Consider the following 17030-nt stretch of genomic DNA (forward strand, 5'->3'; position numbering starts at 1 on the left):
TGAATTATTTTATTTGCAAAGAATAATACATATAAAACCTGAATCATTTTAGTTCTGATTTGTCTATTAATTAGTTGAAATCATTTTTATTGTTATTATTGATTTCCAAGTATACAACATCTTGGGATATACGGCAAACGAAAGACCAGGCAGGACTACAAGGCATTACATGAAATCAAGGTGCATGCTTTATTGGAAACGACTTAAAAACATCCATAACAGAGCCTGACAGCTCCAAGACAAAGTGTCTTACGCGTTTCGGCTTAGATTAGCCTTACTCATAGACATAACTATGACCCGGAACTACCGGCTTAAATAGCTGGCGCTCAGGGTCATAGATTAATTGCAGCTGTCAGTGTAAATTAGATTCAACATCACAAAACTGGTAATGGGCATAGAGAGATTAATTGTTGCTACAAACATTATGGAGACAATAGAGTTAATATATTGAACAATAAAGACTAGTACATTCATAAGTGAATACATATCTGAGCCGTATTCTAACATAACCACTAACCTATACAGGAACTCGTGGCACTAGTTCTGTTAGCTGAAATATTGTGGATCTGTCCATGCATTTAAACCTTATTCAATTATCTTACTCATGTGTAGATTTGGGCTGGAAATAAAAATATATATGACATATTAGTGTTATGGAAGCGAACAACTTGTACATAATTGGAAATAATAATATCAGAAGAATAAGCAGATAGTGAGTTTGCAGCAAGTACTTTGGCTTTAGGCTAGCAACTGGGAGTAGAAAGGGGATGTAATAATAAATATTAGAGACATTAAATGTACCCCTGAATCTCGGTTAGCACTGTTTGTTAGTAGCCTTAAATAAAAGTTTTTGCAAACTACTAAATACAATTACAAATTGTGCAGATTGACAAAAAATTGAAAAACAAGAAGAATACACAACCAAAAACCACTATATAGCCAGCTCAAAAGGACGTGTAAATGAGAAATTGGTATTAGAACCAAAATAAGCATGGATATTCTGTAACATAAAATTCTGTTTCTTAGCTCAAAATTAACTCTTGTATTCAGTTATGTATGGGAGACCCCTAAATTCACTAATATGTAGTGAATATGTATCCAGGACTGTTTTTCCTATGTAAGTACTTGGTAGTGAGCCTGAATAGTATTAGTGAATGGGTATAAATATTTGTTAGTTTAATATCTTGTATTTATTTTTCTCTCTTCCAAAAATTGATAACATCTCCCTCGATGTTAAACCCATGGGGTTTTCTAGTTTTTAACTGGAAAATCCAAAAAGCTTCTTTGTACAGTAATTTACTTGTGGTATCTCCTCCTCTCTCTGGGGATCTGATATGTTCAATTACCTGCCAAACAAAGCTCTTGACATTTTTCTCATGCACATTGATGAAATGTCTTGCCAAATCAGAAACCTCAGCTCCATTGCCAATGTTGTTGAGGTGCTCCCTAATACGTGAGCGTACCTCTCTGGTGGAGCACCCAACATATTGCTTGTTACATAGTGTGCACTCCACAAGATAGACAACATTAGAAGAGCGACAATTAGTGCAGCTAAAGAGATCAAACACTCTGAGTTACTTTTGATTGAAAAGTTTTGGTTACTCTGGTGTGACCACATGCAATGCACTTAGAGAAGTGGCATTTATAATGTCCTTTGACACTGAGCCAGCTACTAGATACTGATGTCTGCTTTTTTAGCATGCTTGGGGATAGTATGTTGGATAAAGTACAGCCCCTTCTAGCTGAAAAATTGCAACCATTATTCACATAATCTTTTAGACTATCCTCTGCTGTCAAAATTGGAAGGTGTCTATTTATTATGTCACAAATTTGGTCAAATTGGGAACTGTATGTAGTGACAAAAAGAGGTTTAGACTGGCCATAGGACTTTGTTTGTGTCCTAATTGTATTGTTTGCCAACATACTACTTCTCTCCATTCTGGTTACTTCTAGAAAAGCCCTATTGACAATTTTGGTTGCATACCCTCTTTCTAACAAATGAGATTTAAGGGTCTCACTCTCTCTCTGAAAATCAGCTTCATTAGTGCAGTTGCGTTTAATTCGCATGAACTGCCCTTTGGCTAGGCCAAAGCCTGTATGCTTCGGATGATTGCTACGTGCGTGTAGCAAAGCATTTGACATGATGGGCTTTCTATATAGACTGGTAATCACCTTACCTAATATAGGATCACTCTGCAAGGTAAGGTCTAAATAAGGAACTTGTGTAGAGTCATGTTGAAAAGTAAATTGCAAATTTAGATCATTTAAATTAATGTATTGAACAAAATCTTTTAGTTGTTGTTCATTATCTGTCCAGATTATCAGCAGGACGTCAATATATCATTTGTATATTTTAATATAGCTTTTAAAGGGGTTACCCTCTGCATAGACGTGGGACCTTTCCCACCATGCCATAAAGATGTTTGCATATGAAGGGGCAAATTTTGCCCCCATGGCGGTCCCACGCCTCTGCAGAAAGTACTCTCCCTCAAACTTAAAATAGTTATGACTCAGAAGGAAATCCAAGACCCTCATGATGTAATCTATTAGTGAGGAGTCATAGTGACTTTATTGTTTTAAGAAGAAATCAACCGCTCTTAGACCTGCTTGATGGGGTATTGCCGAATAAAGGCCCACCACATCTATGGTGAGCCACGAGCAATCAGTTTCCCAATTCACATGGTTTAAAAAGTTTAGAAGATGCTTGGTATCCTTGAGGTAAGATAGAATCTGTAGAACAAGAGGCTGGAGGAGGGATTCCACCCAACTGGATAAACGTTCAAAAAGTGAGCCTATGCCGGAGACTATCGGTCTTCCTTTCACCGCCATTATAGATTTATGAACTTTTGGCAGGTGATGGAAGACCGATATCACTGGAGGGGAAACGTAAAGATATTCAACTGTGTCAGTATCTAGAATTCCCTCCTCCAGACCGTCATCCAACAGATCCCAGAGCTGTTTTTTATAAGCTTCAGTAGGATCTCTACTCAGTTTTTGGTAGACATTAACATCATAGAGTTGTCTATGAGCCTCCAGGACGTAATCGACCCTATTCATTACGACAATACTCCCACCCTTATCTGAGTCCTTTATGACTATGTCATTCCTAGCACTCAGATTTTTCAAAGCTTCTCTTTGTGGGGTGGTGAGATTTGGATAAGTCCTTTTGTGATTCTGTGAAAGACTAATTAAGTCTTCTTCAATCCTTTTATGAAAGGCTTCTAAAAAAGGACCACGTTCTTTAGTTGGATAAAATACTGAACGTGGTTTGAAGCCTGAATGTGTGGTCTTTAGTCCTTGTATATCTACATTAGATTCTGAATAGAGATCTTGTAAATTGACCAAATCACATGTGTCTTGAAAATTAACAATATTATAAATTTCTTGATGAATTAGATTAACATTGGATCTTTCATCAATGTGCATAGGAGAATTGTCAGCCAGGTCTGGGAGGGATGTAGATCTGTTCCAAAAGAATTTCTTTAGAGTAAGATCTCTTATCATTCTATTGACATCTACTATGGTGTCGAATAGATTGAAATCACTCTTGGGTACAAAGCCCAATCCCAGACCCAGAACTTGTTTTTCTGTCTCATTCAATGTTGTTGATGATAGATTAATAATTTTTAAATGGTGTATTTGTTCCATCTGCCTCTGCCTCTTCTTGCTCCCCACCTGCCTCTTCCTCCTCTTCCTATGTTTCCTCCCCCCTCTGTTGACCTTAGGGCATTCTGAAAACCCTGATGTGTGTCTATTCTATTGGGAGGTGGATTAGTGGGAGATGGAATAGGTGGTCTCGGGTCTGAGTTGTCACTAGCCAGAAAGTCTGCATTACTTAATTCATTTGAAATTGGCAACTGTGTGCTTTCTTTGGTCTTTGCAGAGTTTCTGGTAACCACTGGCTCAGGCCTGATAACTTTTGATGTTTTTGCTATTACCACCTGCATGTCTTCTAAATTTTGACTGTTTAAATTAGTGTTATTACTTGTACTAGGCCTCTCCTCATCAGATATCTCAGGATCTGAAAAAGTTACTCTCTTATCCTGTTTCTCACTGGAGTTAGTGTTATGTACCCTTGACCTTGATCTTGATCTCCTCTGTCTATTATCTGCTGAGTTAGAACGGTTATGCCAGGTATAAACCCTATTATTTGTATAATCTGTGAGGTCACGATTGTATTTTCTAAGTTTGTAATTATCTAGTTCTGTCCTGAACTTCTTGATGGTCTCTTGTAAAATTTTGTCAAATATTTTTCTAAAGCACGCTTATCCCACCAGGCTTTGTACTCCTTTAGCAGGATCTTTTCCATTTGTAAAAATGCTTCACTGATTGTCAGAGTCTCTTTGTTTTGTAAAAGTGTCTTCCAGAGAAAGTCTTTCTATGTCCATGTCTTGTAACGATTTTAATGAAAATAATTCAGTGGTTTCCATAATTAAGCAGCTTGATACCTCTTAGGGTGCGAAACAATTAGACCCTTAGGTAAATACAAAAATGAATAAGAAGCACCTTCTTAAGAGCAGCGTGTATATATACGCCGGGCCCTAGGGAGAAAAATATGCTCAAACACAGTTCCAGAAAGAAGTCTCCCGTTTAAAGAGCTACCAGGCGTTAATGTGTTAACGGATAGTGTTGCTTATAACCGGAGTTTGCAATACAGTTCAAGTTACCTACACATCTGGATATGTGACTTTGATTGTTTGTGCGGTCAGGGCTGAGTAACAGGTATGAGCGTATGAGTAGTGGGGATATATAATATAAGAGAGCCTCTTGGCACCAAATAAAGCAGGTATATTTAATATAATCTTGGGATATACAACAACATAAATATACAAAAAAAAAATAACATGTACAATATCTATCGGATCAGTCTCACGTGCAATTCTGTCTCGTCACATAATTGATCAGCACTAAGGAGCGCTCAACAATTGAGTCCAGAAGATCCTAAAGCACTGAGGACTGAATCTCATGGAGTTGTTGTCTTCCGTGATCAATTCTCGCTTTGCCTTTTAGCACATATGACCACATAAGTAGGTATTAATACTTAAGAAAAAGAAATATTGAACCATAAAAAAAGAAAAAAACAAAAAGAGAAAAATTAAGAAAAACACTTCTAAACTTTTGTAACTTTGTATGTCTTATACGTCAGGTTTGCCTATCATTAACACATAACTTAATGCTTGTAATAGAAGGTATAACTATAAACGGTGTCTAAAAAAACACAGGTTATTATTTGTCGAGCAGAGCTGGGGAGGGTTACACTGCAGCCACCCACGAACCTCAAATCTTTCCCCTTTTATCTTAACTTCTAAACGAGCCTAACCTTCCCATCTTATTCTCCCTCCCTACTTTCCCTCACAATCCAGTAAAACCAGATTTTCTGGAAGTTCTCTCTCGTTCCTTGAATCAGAGAGACTTGCTCTGACATGGAATATGTAACTTTAAATTTCTCCATTATCTCAGTCCATGCCGGAACCCCCACCTTCCAGTATTTAGCCACGCATATCCTTGTAGCTGTGCATAGTGTTTTTATAAAGGTATTAATAGCTGAATTATATGTTGGGATATATTCGTTCAATAGGGCTTGCGCCATAGAGAGGTTTATGTCTTCCGATAGTATAGTACTCAGTAAGGACGAGAGTTCCGACCATATCAGACGCACCTGGGGCAATCCCACCACATGTGTATGCATGTACCTACCTCCTGACACCCTCTGTAGCAGTGGTTGGTTTAGCCTCGTGAATAATGAGAAGTCTTAGTCAGGGTCAAGTACCACCTAAAAGTAGTTTTGATACAATTTTCCTTAAAGTCAGCACTAATCATGCCTCTACCTGAGTCTCGAGTAATGGCTATCCAGTCTTCCGTTGTTAATTCGGTACCTAGGTCTTTAACCCATCTGTCAACTACAGGGGGCCTTTATTTATATCTCGCTTTTTGTATAGCTATATACAAGTGCAAAATCATTTTTTTTATCTCTTTTCTTATTAATTATAAAGTGTTCCAATATAGTTAATCCTCTTGTGAGGGGAAAGTGCAGATATTTATGTATTGCGGATGAAATTTGCAGGTATAAAAACCAGTGAAGTTTGTGGGGGTCTAATCTCTCTTGCGCCTGTGTAAACGTAATGAATTTCCCATCTACCAAAAAGTCCGCCACCCTATAGAGCCCCTTATTTTCCCATTTGTATATGTAGCTCGCTTGGGAGTAGGGTTTTAACCGGTCTAGCCACTGAGTCTATTGGTAACAACTGAAGAGGTTCGGTCAGCGCTGTCCATGACCTCACCGAATCCCTGAAGGCTGATAAATTAGTGTCGAGAGTGGTATGTCCCTTAGTGGTACTCCACAGTATATCAGAAGATTTATTATTTCCCTCTACATCAGCTTTTAGTGTCGTCCATACAATATCGTCTGAGTCTTTGTTTAACAGTAAGTCTTGGGCTAATCTAGCTGCCTGATAATACTCCATCAAGTTTGGCATGCCTACACCACCCACTTTTTTGTGTTGTTGTAGAGTCCTGGAGGCAATTCTGGCTATTTTATTAGCCCTCAGAAATCCCGTTAATTCCTGTTGTAATCTGAGTATATCTGGAGCTGGCACTTTTATAGGTAGGGCTCTAAAGAAGTACAATATCCTCGGGAGAATCGTCATTTTGATAGCCGAGAGGCGACCAAACCACGAGAATTGTTTGCTTTTCCATTTGTGTAAGTCTGACCTAATTTTCTTAAATAAGGGAACGTAGTTTAATTTAAACAAATCTTTATAGTCGTGGGATAATTTGACTCCTAAATATTGTATTGCCTTTTTTGCCCAGGTAAATGTGAAATTTGTGTCTATTAATTTACGGGTATGATTCGGGAGAGCTATGGGTAATCCCTCGCATTTATCCAAGTTAACTTTATATCCCTACACATCTGAAAAGTCTTGCAATATATTGTACAAATTTGGTAGTGAAATCAGGGGTTTCGTTAAGGTCAGAAGAATATTGTCTGCGAAAAGCGAAAGTTTATATTCTTTTTGTTTTATTTTGACTCCATGTATATCTGTGGAAAGTCTAATCCTTGCCGCTAAGGGCTCTATACACCTTGCAAAAATTAGCGGAGAGAGAGGGCAACCCTGCCTAGTGCCTCCCCGGATATCAATAGGGCTTGATTGATACCCCTCTGCTCTTATCACAGCCGTAGGGGAGGAGTAAATATTTCTGACAGCTTTCACAAAGGGGCCCTTAAGTCCATATCTAGTGAATACCTCGAACATGTATTCCCAATCTACTCTGTCAAACGCCTTCTCTGCATCCAAAGAGAGGAGCAGAGAAGGCATTTTGGTCTTTTCCAAGTGATCCGTCAAGTCCACAGTTCTTCTTATATTGTCTGGTGCTTCACTATCCATGATAAATCCCACCTGGTCCGGATGGACCAGAGAGGGCAGGTGTATTTTTAACCTATTGGCTAGAATCTTAGTAAAAATCTTTGTCTTGGTTTATTAACGAGATAGGGCGGTAGCTTTTGCATAGTTTTGGGTTCTTACCGGGTTTAGGAATGACCACTATCTTGGCTCGTAGTATATCTGGGGGATGTTCCTTCCTGACATTATATCATTGCAAAATTTGAGTAAATGTGGCACTAGCGCTACCTTAAATAGCCTGTAATACTCCCCCGAAAACCCATCAGGGCCTGCTGCTTTACCTGGCTTTAGATGTTTAATTGCATCTAATATTTCATTTGTTGTTATGTCTGCATTTAGTTCCTTTAAGGCATCTTATCAATTAATGGGAGATGGGCCTCTCTTAGGAAGTGTTCTCTAAGTGTCTTAGTTTGTACAGTTGGGTTAGTTTTCTTACCATCATATAAAGATTGGTAGTACCTTGCAAAGTTGTCTGTAATTTCCTGTGGGTTGGATGTGAATGAACCTTCATCTGTCTGAATAGAGGGGATCGAAAAAGATCTAATTTTTTCTTGTAATTTATGAGCTAAATACTTATCTGGCTTGTTTGAGTAAAGATAATAATGGGCCTTTAGTCTTTGAGAAGCTCTAAAAGAGGCGTTTGACATAATCTCTGATAGTTCCCGTCTTTTCTCTTGGAGAAGTTTGAATGTTTTTGTAGAGGAAGTGTGTTGATGTTGTGTAGTTAGGTCATTTATCTCTGTTTGTAGCTTATCTGTTTTTAGTCGCGAAGCTTTATTATATGTGGCTTTGGCTTTTATAAGTAGGCCTCTAACAAATGGTTTATGTGCCGCCCAAGTACAGAGTGGATTAGTAGTTGTATCTGTATTTATGGACCAATACTCAGTGAGAGCTTTTAATATTGAATCTTGTGTAGCCTGGTCTCTAAGTATGTTCGGATCAAATGTCCAAGAGCGACTGCTACTCTGTCCAATATTTCCTGATACTCTAATACTGACTATAGAATGGTCGGACCACGCGCATGCATGCATAGAAGAGGTCTGTAAATTAGGTATAAGTATTTGACTAAGGTAAATATAATCCAGTCTGGAGTATGTCTTATGAGCAAAAGAGTAGAATGTATAGTCTGTAGTCATGCCATATAATGATTCCCATGAATCTATAACATTGTGAACCGATTGATCTAACCATTGCATTGTGGTGTCTTTGTTTATGGGTTAGTCCGGAGGATCTATCAGTCTCGATCTGAATGGGCAAATTAAAGTCCCCCCCTCAAGAAAATTCTTGATTGAGACCACTGAGTAAGTAATTGAGCTATATGACTAAAAAAGAGGTCTTGCTTTTCATTTGGGGCGTAAATGTTACACAACGTGATCTCTTTCCCTTGAATTGACCCCCTGACTATCAGATATCTACCTTCCGCGTCTCCTAAGACTTCCTCCGTGATGAAGTTTCATGAGTGATGTATTAATATGGAGACCCCCCTTTTCTTGCTCTCTGTTACCGAATGGTAGTGTTGAGGAAACTGTCTAGACCAATATTTGGGGATAATAGAGCTGGTAAAGTGTGTCTCTTGAAGGAATATTAGATTTGCTTTTAACCTATCGTATTGGGTCATGGCTGTTCTGCGTTTAATATCAGAGTTAAGACCCCTTACGTTATGCGAGATAAGGTGTATGGTATTGGTCATCGTTATCTTACCCTGGTGTTATAATGATGCATACTCCATCTTCCAGGACCCTCCTGAATTCTTATACGTTGTTCTACCCCACCCCCCCAGCTCTGTCGACATTGACCTTCTTTCTGAATAATAAGGCAAATACAAGCATAGTTAAAGGGACAGTCTAGGCCAAAATAAACTTTCATGATTCAGATAGAGCATGTAATTTTAAACAATTTTCCAATTTACTTTTATCACCAATTTTGCGTTGTTCTCTTGTTATTCTTAGTTGAAAGCTTAACCTAGGAGGTTCATATGCTAAGTTCTTAGACCTTGAAGCCCACCTCTTTCAGATTGCATTTGAACAGTTTTTCACCACTAGAGGGTGTTAGTTCACATATTTCATATAGATAACACTGTGCTCGTGCACGTGAAGTTATCTGGGAGCAGGCACTGATTGGCTAGACTGCAAGTCTGTCAAAAGAACTGAAAAAAGGGGCAGTTTGCAGAGGCTTAGATACAAGATAATCACAGAGGTTAAAAGTATATTATTATAACTGTGTTGGTCATGCAAAACTGGGAAATGGGTAATAAAGGGATTATCTATCTTTTAAAACAATAAAAATTCTGGTGTAGACTGTCCCTTTAAACAATAAGACAGAATAACAAAAAAAACATAATCTAACTAATAAAACAAATGTAACTTATATCAGGTAAATGCTATTTGCCATCTACCTCTAATTTAAACTAAACTTTGGTATACATTTTTTTTTTTTACCAATAAGCACTGCGAGACATCGCCTCGTGTCAAATATACCATAGTATTTTGTTAAATAAGCTTCTGTAACTGTAAAAAAGAACATTTTAAAGCAGTAGTGCATATGTACTATGTCAGCAACAATAAACTTTCAAACATTTTGGGAACATTAACCTAAATCTAAATTTTTAAACACCTATCACAGGCAAGTCAATTTGTCCCTTACTCAAGGACTATTATGCAATTACTAAAGAATTACAGCGTCCAAAACTCCTCAGAGATATGGTTGAGATAACACTGTCCAGCTGTTTATCGCTGAGAGTTCCAACACTGGGAGTGTGAGAGATAAGAGCTTAAAATATATGCTACCATCAAACTTCCCCTGCGGTAGAGACAGAGCTACCCTCCGACCCTAGACCAAAACAGGGGGGACATTTCCTAATTCAACCCCACTTAGGGTGTTAGGAGTATATATAAAAAAGAAAAGGAACAGTCAATATCGGTATTTCTCAGGTCTTGGTGCCCCTCTTCGATACTCTAGACCATCTCTGATTCTGAGGGTGGAGTGTTTTTGTGCTTCTTTTGGAGTTCCTCTTCGGGAAGCGCATTGCAGGGTGTATCCGGTACTTCCAGCCTAAGCCTCTTGCAGACCTCTGGCATCTCTGATAAGTCTCTGAGCGTGATGGATCTACCTTCAAACTGGATATGAAGGCCAAATGGGAAAGTCCACCTATAAATGATTTGGTGTTTTCTCAGTAAAGAGGTTAATGGTCTCAGCATACTACTTCTTTGTAGTGTGCGCAGGCACAAATCTTTGAAAAATTGTATAACACACCCCTGGAACTTAAAAGTCGGGTGTTTTCTTGCTGCTGACAGTATTTCTTCTTTCTTAGGGAATCTAAACATCTTGATGATCACATCCCTTGGCGGAGCATCCTCTTTGGGCTTTGCACGAAGTGATCTGTGGGCTCTCTCCATCTGGTACTTCTCATCGCCCGAATTTCCAGTTATAGCTTGGAATAATTGGCGTAGGTAATTTGGCAACTCAGAGGAGGATACTGATTCTGGGATCCCCTTGATCCTCAAGTTGCTTCTTCAACTCCTATTTTCAATATCTTCCAATTTATCCTCTATATCAGATATTATCTGTTGTTGTGAATTAATTTGCTGGTTTAGTGCGGAGATTTCTTTCTCTGTAGTAGAGTTTTCATTTTCCTCTATTGCGGCTACTCTGTTGCCTAGAATCCAGCATGTCAGACTTAATCTCTACAAGATTATTAGTGATTGTAGTTTGAAAGCTATCAATCTTATCCCATAGCTTTTCAAAATTTGTGTTGATATCTTGTTTTGAGACAAGTAATTTAAGATCAGCTTTAGTCACCGGCGTTGAATCTCCCTCTGCTGACCGAGAGTCCGAGTCTGAACCCGCATCCTCCTCCACAATAGGTTGATGAAGTCCCGCCACTTTCTCCCCTTTAGATTTGAAGAAGAGGCTGGGGACCTGAGATTTGCTTGCCACCAGCAGCTTATTTTGTTTCCTGGCAGACATTTTACAATGAATGATAGCGATATCAAGTATTTTGTAATTTCTGTAAATACAGTGCTTTGGGACAGAGCAAAGCTCACAAAACTGATTGTTCCAGCAATTGTTCCAGCAATTGACTTGCAGGCAGTTCAGAAAAGTCCCTCCTTTAATAAAGTGGTGATAAATTAGTCTGTAGACACGCTACAATTTCTTAATTTCTCAGCTTATCACCTGCTTTTATAATGAATTTTAAATGGTAACTGTCGTACCCTCTATGTTTAAAGTAGCAATGTTCCCCAAAATTCAAATCTTTAGATCATTTGGTGACGATGTAAATCCCTAAGTTAATGCACATAACTACCACATGGCTCTAAGGTATCTTATCTACACCGGAGGTATTATAGTAAAACATTTCCCCAATGCAGCTTGTGTTCAATGCCATTATATCTTGTGTGCTTCAAGATTGCTTTTTTCTTTTAATGCACAGCGTGGCTCCTCTATTAACAGTGCTTCCGCTCAGTCTGAATCCTGCGTGTGTTAGCCTGCAGACACTCTTGCAATATGTGTCTAGAAATTGCCACCACTGTTTATAATGTCTAAAGCTTGTGACACTGCGACCCTCTCCTCACCTCAATCGTTAGCCCCTCATGCCGACACCAATTTCACGGGTTCGGTCCTGTAGCAGGCAGCAAGATAGTGAAGTGCTGCGTGTCCAAAATGGCGGTCGTTAGCTGTTTGTGCCGATTTAATCTGAAAATTCCTCCATCGGCTCCTCGGTCCAAAGTTGTTATCTGGGCTAATCCTTGCCTATGTCAGTAGGCACTTTTGGTAAAGTTTGCAGTATCCAACCTAGGGTTTTACTAGGCTTCTATGGCGATGTCTCACAGAGCTAAGGGATCAGACCTCCATCTCTGTGCGGCTCCAGCCTCCGCCTCCTTGTCTATTAATTAAAGGGACACAGAACCCAAATTGTATCTTTCATGATTCAGATAGAGCATGCAATTTTAAGCAACTTTCTATTTTACTCCTATTATCAATTTTTCTTCATTATATTGCTATCTTTATTTGAAAAGCAAGAATGTAAGTTTAGAAGCCGGCCCATTTTTGGTTCACAATCTGGTTTTTCCTTGCTGATTGGTGGATAAATGCTGTCCAGGTCTGAACCAAAAATTGGCTGGCTCCTTAGCTTAGATGCCTTCTTTTTTCAAATAAAGATAGCAAGAGAACAAAAAATAATTGATAATAGGAGTAAATGAGAAAGTTGCTTAAAATTGCATGCTCTATCTGAATCATGAAATTAAATTTTTGGGTTTAGTATCCCTTTAAACTGAGACCAGATCAATAAACAAACCTAGTTTACTAAAATAATTATTGGAAATACTAAGCAATATAGAAATAAACTAAATCAATAAGCATACATCATTACATTGATTTATTGATTATCAGGTTAGAATTAATGAAAACAGTCACTAAATTATTTTATTTGCAGTAGCTTTCATGATTAATAGAGACACAACTACATTTTATTTAAGTTCTCAGCATAGCTGGCAAGAATCAGCTAAGATAATAATCTCAGCAAACCATAAGAAAATATTACTACTACCATATTTCAGATCGACCCAGTGTCATCGTTGACAGATAAGACCAGGTTAATAGGAATTACCTAACTAAAACTTTTGTGACTATGAAGGGCAAAACAGAATTGATTAAATCATCTGATTAAATAAGAAAACTATGAATTTAAATGTAAAGAGCATAAATCATATTGGCAAAAATGTTTTATGTGGTTTTATTTCATACTTATTATTGTGGGATGTTTCACTAGGGTTAAGTGTAAAAAAGACCCTCTTAGGTTACCCCAGTTCCCTCACTCGCCATTATCCTGACTTGTCTGTTTGGTCAGCTTAGCCCCCATCTCCTCTGGACAGGGTGGGGTCATCGTGCATTCTCTATGGGGCCCCTCTTGTGTAGCCTGCTTGTGCCCCCTTTTGTGGGTGAGTAGGTATTTTTTGAAAACTCTAAACTTCACCCCCACTGATAAGAATAGGTTCACATAATTGATTTTTGCTAATGAGCTAAGATTTAGCAGTCAGAATATTTCCCTCGGAAGATGGCACTCGTCGCTATGCTATTATAGACAAATATTTATTTCTCCAACATAGGTGTGTCCGGTCCACGGCGTCATCCTTACTTGTGGGATATTCTCTTCCCCAACAGGAAATGGCAAAGAGCCCAGCAAAGCTGGTCACATGATCCCTCCTAGGCTCCGCCTACCCCAGTCATTCTCTTTGCCGTTGTACAGGCAACATCTCCACGGAGATGGCTTAGAGTTTTTTAGTGTTTAACTGTAGTTTTTCATTATTCAATCAAGAGTTTGTTATTTTCAAATAGTGCTGGTACGTACTATTTACTCAGAAACAGAAAAGAGATGAAGAATTCTGTTTGTATGAGGAAAATGATTTTAGCAACCGTAACTAAAATCCATGGCTGTTCCACACAGGACTGTTGAGAGCAATTAACTTCAGTTGGGGGAACAGTGTGCAGTCTCTTACTGCTTGAGGTATGACACATTCTAACAAGACGATGTAATGCTGGAAGCTGTCATTTTCCCTATGGGATCCGGTAAGCCATGTTTATTACGATTGTAAATAAGGGCTTCACAAGGGCTTATTTAAACTGTAGACTTTTTCTGGGCTAAATCGATTGATTATTAACACATATTTAGCCTTGAGGAATCATTTTATATGGGTATTTTGATATAATAATATCGGCAGGCACTGTTTTAGACACCTTATTCTTTAGGGGCTTTCCCAAAGCATAGGCAGAGTCTCATTTTCGCGCCGGTGTTGCGCACTTGTTTTTGAGAGGCATGGCATGCAGTCGCATGTGAGAGGAGCTCTGATACTTATAAAAGACTTCTGAAGGCGTCATTTGGTATCGTATTCCCCTTTGGGTTTGGTTGGGTCTCAGCAAAGCAGATACCAGGGACTGTAAAGGGGTTTAAAGCTTAAAACGGCTCCGGTTCCGTTATTTTAAGGGTTAAAGCTTCCAAAATTGGTGTGCAATATTTTCAAAGCTTTAAGACGCTGTGGTGAAAATTTGGTGAATTTTGAACAATTCCTTCATGTTTTTTCGCAATTGCAGTAATAAAGTGTGTTCAGTTTAAAATTTAAAGTGACAGTAACGGTTTTATTTTAAAACGTTTTTTGTACTTTCTGTTCAAGTTTATGCCTGTTTAACATGTCTGAACTACCAGATAGACTGTGTTCTGAATGTGGGGAAGCCAGAATTCCTATTCATTTAAATAAATGTGATTTATGTGATAATGACAATGATGCCCAAGATGATTCCTCAAGTGAGGGGAGTAAGCATGGTACTGCATCATTCCCTCCTTCGTCTACACGAGTCTTGCCCACTCAGGAGGCCCCTAGTACATCTAGCGCGCCAATACTCCTTACTATGCAACAATTAACGGCTGTAATGGATAATTCTGTCAAAAACATTTTAGCCAAAATGAACCCTTGTCAGCGTAAGCGTGGCTGCTCTGTTTTAGTTACTGAAGAGCATGACGACGCTGATATTAATATCTCTGAAGGGCCCCTAACCCAATCTGAGGGGGCCAGGGAGGTTTTGTCTGAGGGAGAAATTACTGATTTAGGGAACATTTCTCAGCAGGCTGAATCTGATGTGATTACATTTAAATTTAAATTGGAACATCTCCGCATTTTGCTTAAGGAGGTATTATCCACTCTGGATGATTGTGAAAATTTAGTCATCCCAGAGAAACTATGTAAAATGGACAAGTTCCTAGAGGTGCCGGGGCTCCCAGAAGCTTTTCCTATACCCAAGCGGGTGGCGGACATTGTTAATAAAGAATGGGAAAGGCCCGGTATTCCTTTCGTCCCTCCCCCCATATTTAAAAAATTGTTTCCTATGGTCGACCCCAGAAAGGACTTATGGCAGTCAGTCCCCAAGGTCGAGGGAGCGGTTTCTACTTTAAACAAACGCACCACTATTCCCATAGAGGATAGTTGTGCTTTCAAAGATCCTATGGATAAAAAATTAGAAGGTTTGCTTAAAAAGATGTTTGTTCAGCAGGGTTACCTTCTACAACCCATTTCATGCATTGTCCCTGTCACTACTGCCGCATATTTCTGGTTTGATGAACTGCTTAAGGTGCTCGATAGTGACTCTCCTCCTTATGAGGAGATTATGGACAGAATCAATGCTCTCAAATTGGCTAATTCTTTCACTCTAGACGCCTCTTTGCAATTGGCTAAGTTAGCGGCTAAGAACTCTGGGTTTGCTATTGTGGCGCGCAGAGCGCTTTGGTTGAAATCTTGGTCGGCTGATGCGTCTTCCAAGAACAAGCTACTAAACATTCCTTTCAAGGGGAAAACGTTGTTTGGTCCTGACTTGAAAGAGATTATCTCTGATATCACTGGGGGTAAGGGCCACGCCCTTCCTCAGGATCGGCCTTTCAAGGCAAAAAATAGACCTAATTTTCGTCCCTTTCGTAAAAACGGACCAGCCCAAGGTGCTACGTCCTCTAAGCAAGAGGGTAATACTTCTCAGGCCAAGCCAGCTTGGAGACCAATGCAAGGCTGGAACAAGGGAAAGCAGGCCAAGAAACCTGCCACTGCTACCAAGACAGCATGAAATATTGGCCCCCGTTCCGGGACCGGATCTGGTGGGGGGCAGACTCTCTCTCTTCGCTCAGGCTTGGGCAAGAGATGTTCTGGATCCTTGGGCGCTAGAAATAGTCTCCCAGGGTTATCTTCTGGAATTCAAGGGACTTCCCCCAAGGGGGAGGTTCCACAGGTCGCAGTTGTCTTCAGACCACATAAAAAGACAGGCGTTCTTACATTGTGTAGAAGACCTGTTAAAAATGGGAGTGATTCATCCTGTTCCATTAAGAGAACAGGGGATGGGGTTCTACTCCAATCTGTTCATAGTTCCCAAAAAAGAGGGAACGTTCAGACCAATCCTAGATCTCAAGATCTTAAACAAATTTCTCAAGGTCCCATCGTTCAAGATGGAAACCATTCGAACTATCCTTCCTTCCATCCAGGAAGGTCAATTCATGACCACGGTGGATTTAAAGGATGCGTATCTACATATTCCTATCCACAAGGAACATCATCGGTTCCTAAGGTTTGCATTCCTGGACAAACATTACCAGTTCGTGGCGCTTCCTTTCGGATTAGCCACTGCTCCAAGGATTTTCACAAAGGTACTAGGGTCCCTTCTAGCGGTGCTAAGACCAAGGGGCATTGCAGTAGTACCTTACCTGGACGACATTCTGATTCAAGCGTCGTCCCTTCCTCAAGCAAAGGCTCACACGGACATTGTCCTGGCCTTTCTCAGATCTCACGGCTGGAAAGTGAACGTGGAAAAGAGTTCTCTATCCCCGTCAACAAGGGTTCCCTTCTTGGGAACAATTATAGACTCCTTAGAAATGAGGATCTTTCTAACAGAGGCCAGAAAAACAAAGCTTCTGGACTCTTGTCGGATACTTCATTCCGTTCCTCTTCCTTCCATAGCTCAGTGCATGGAAGTGATCGGGTTGATGGTGGCGGCGATGGACATAGTTCCTTTTGCGCGCATTCATCTAAGACCATTACAACTGTGCATGCTCAGTCAGTGGAATGGGGACTATACAGACTTGTCTCCGAAGATACAAGTAAA

The 17030-nt window shown here is 39.5% G+C and overlaps 1 protein-coding gene across 1 annotated transcript in view; it reads left to right on the top strand.

Annotated features, from left to right (window-relative positions):
- Positions 1–17030, top strand: part of POLD1 (DNA polymerase delta 1, catalytic subunit) — a 384813-nt gene that overhangs the window by 102392 nt on the left and 265391 nt on the right. The window lies entirely within an intron of this gene.

Source organism: Bombina bombina, chromosome 8, assembly GCF_027579735.1.
Source record: "Bombina bombina isolate aBomBom1 chromosome 8, aBomBom1.pri, whole genome shotgun sequence".
NCBI classification, from domain to species: Eukaryota; Metazoa; Chordata; class Amphibia; order Anura; family Bombinatoridae; genus Bombina; species Bombina bombina.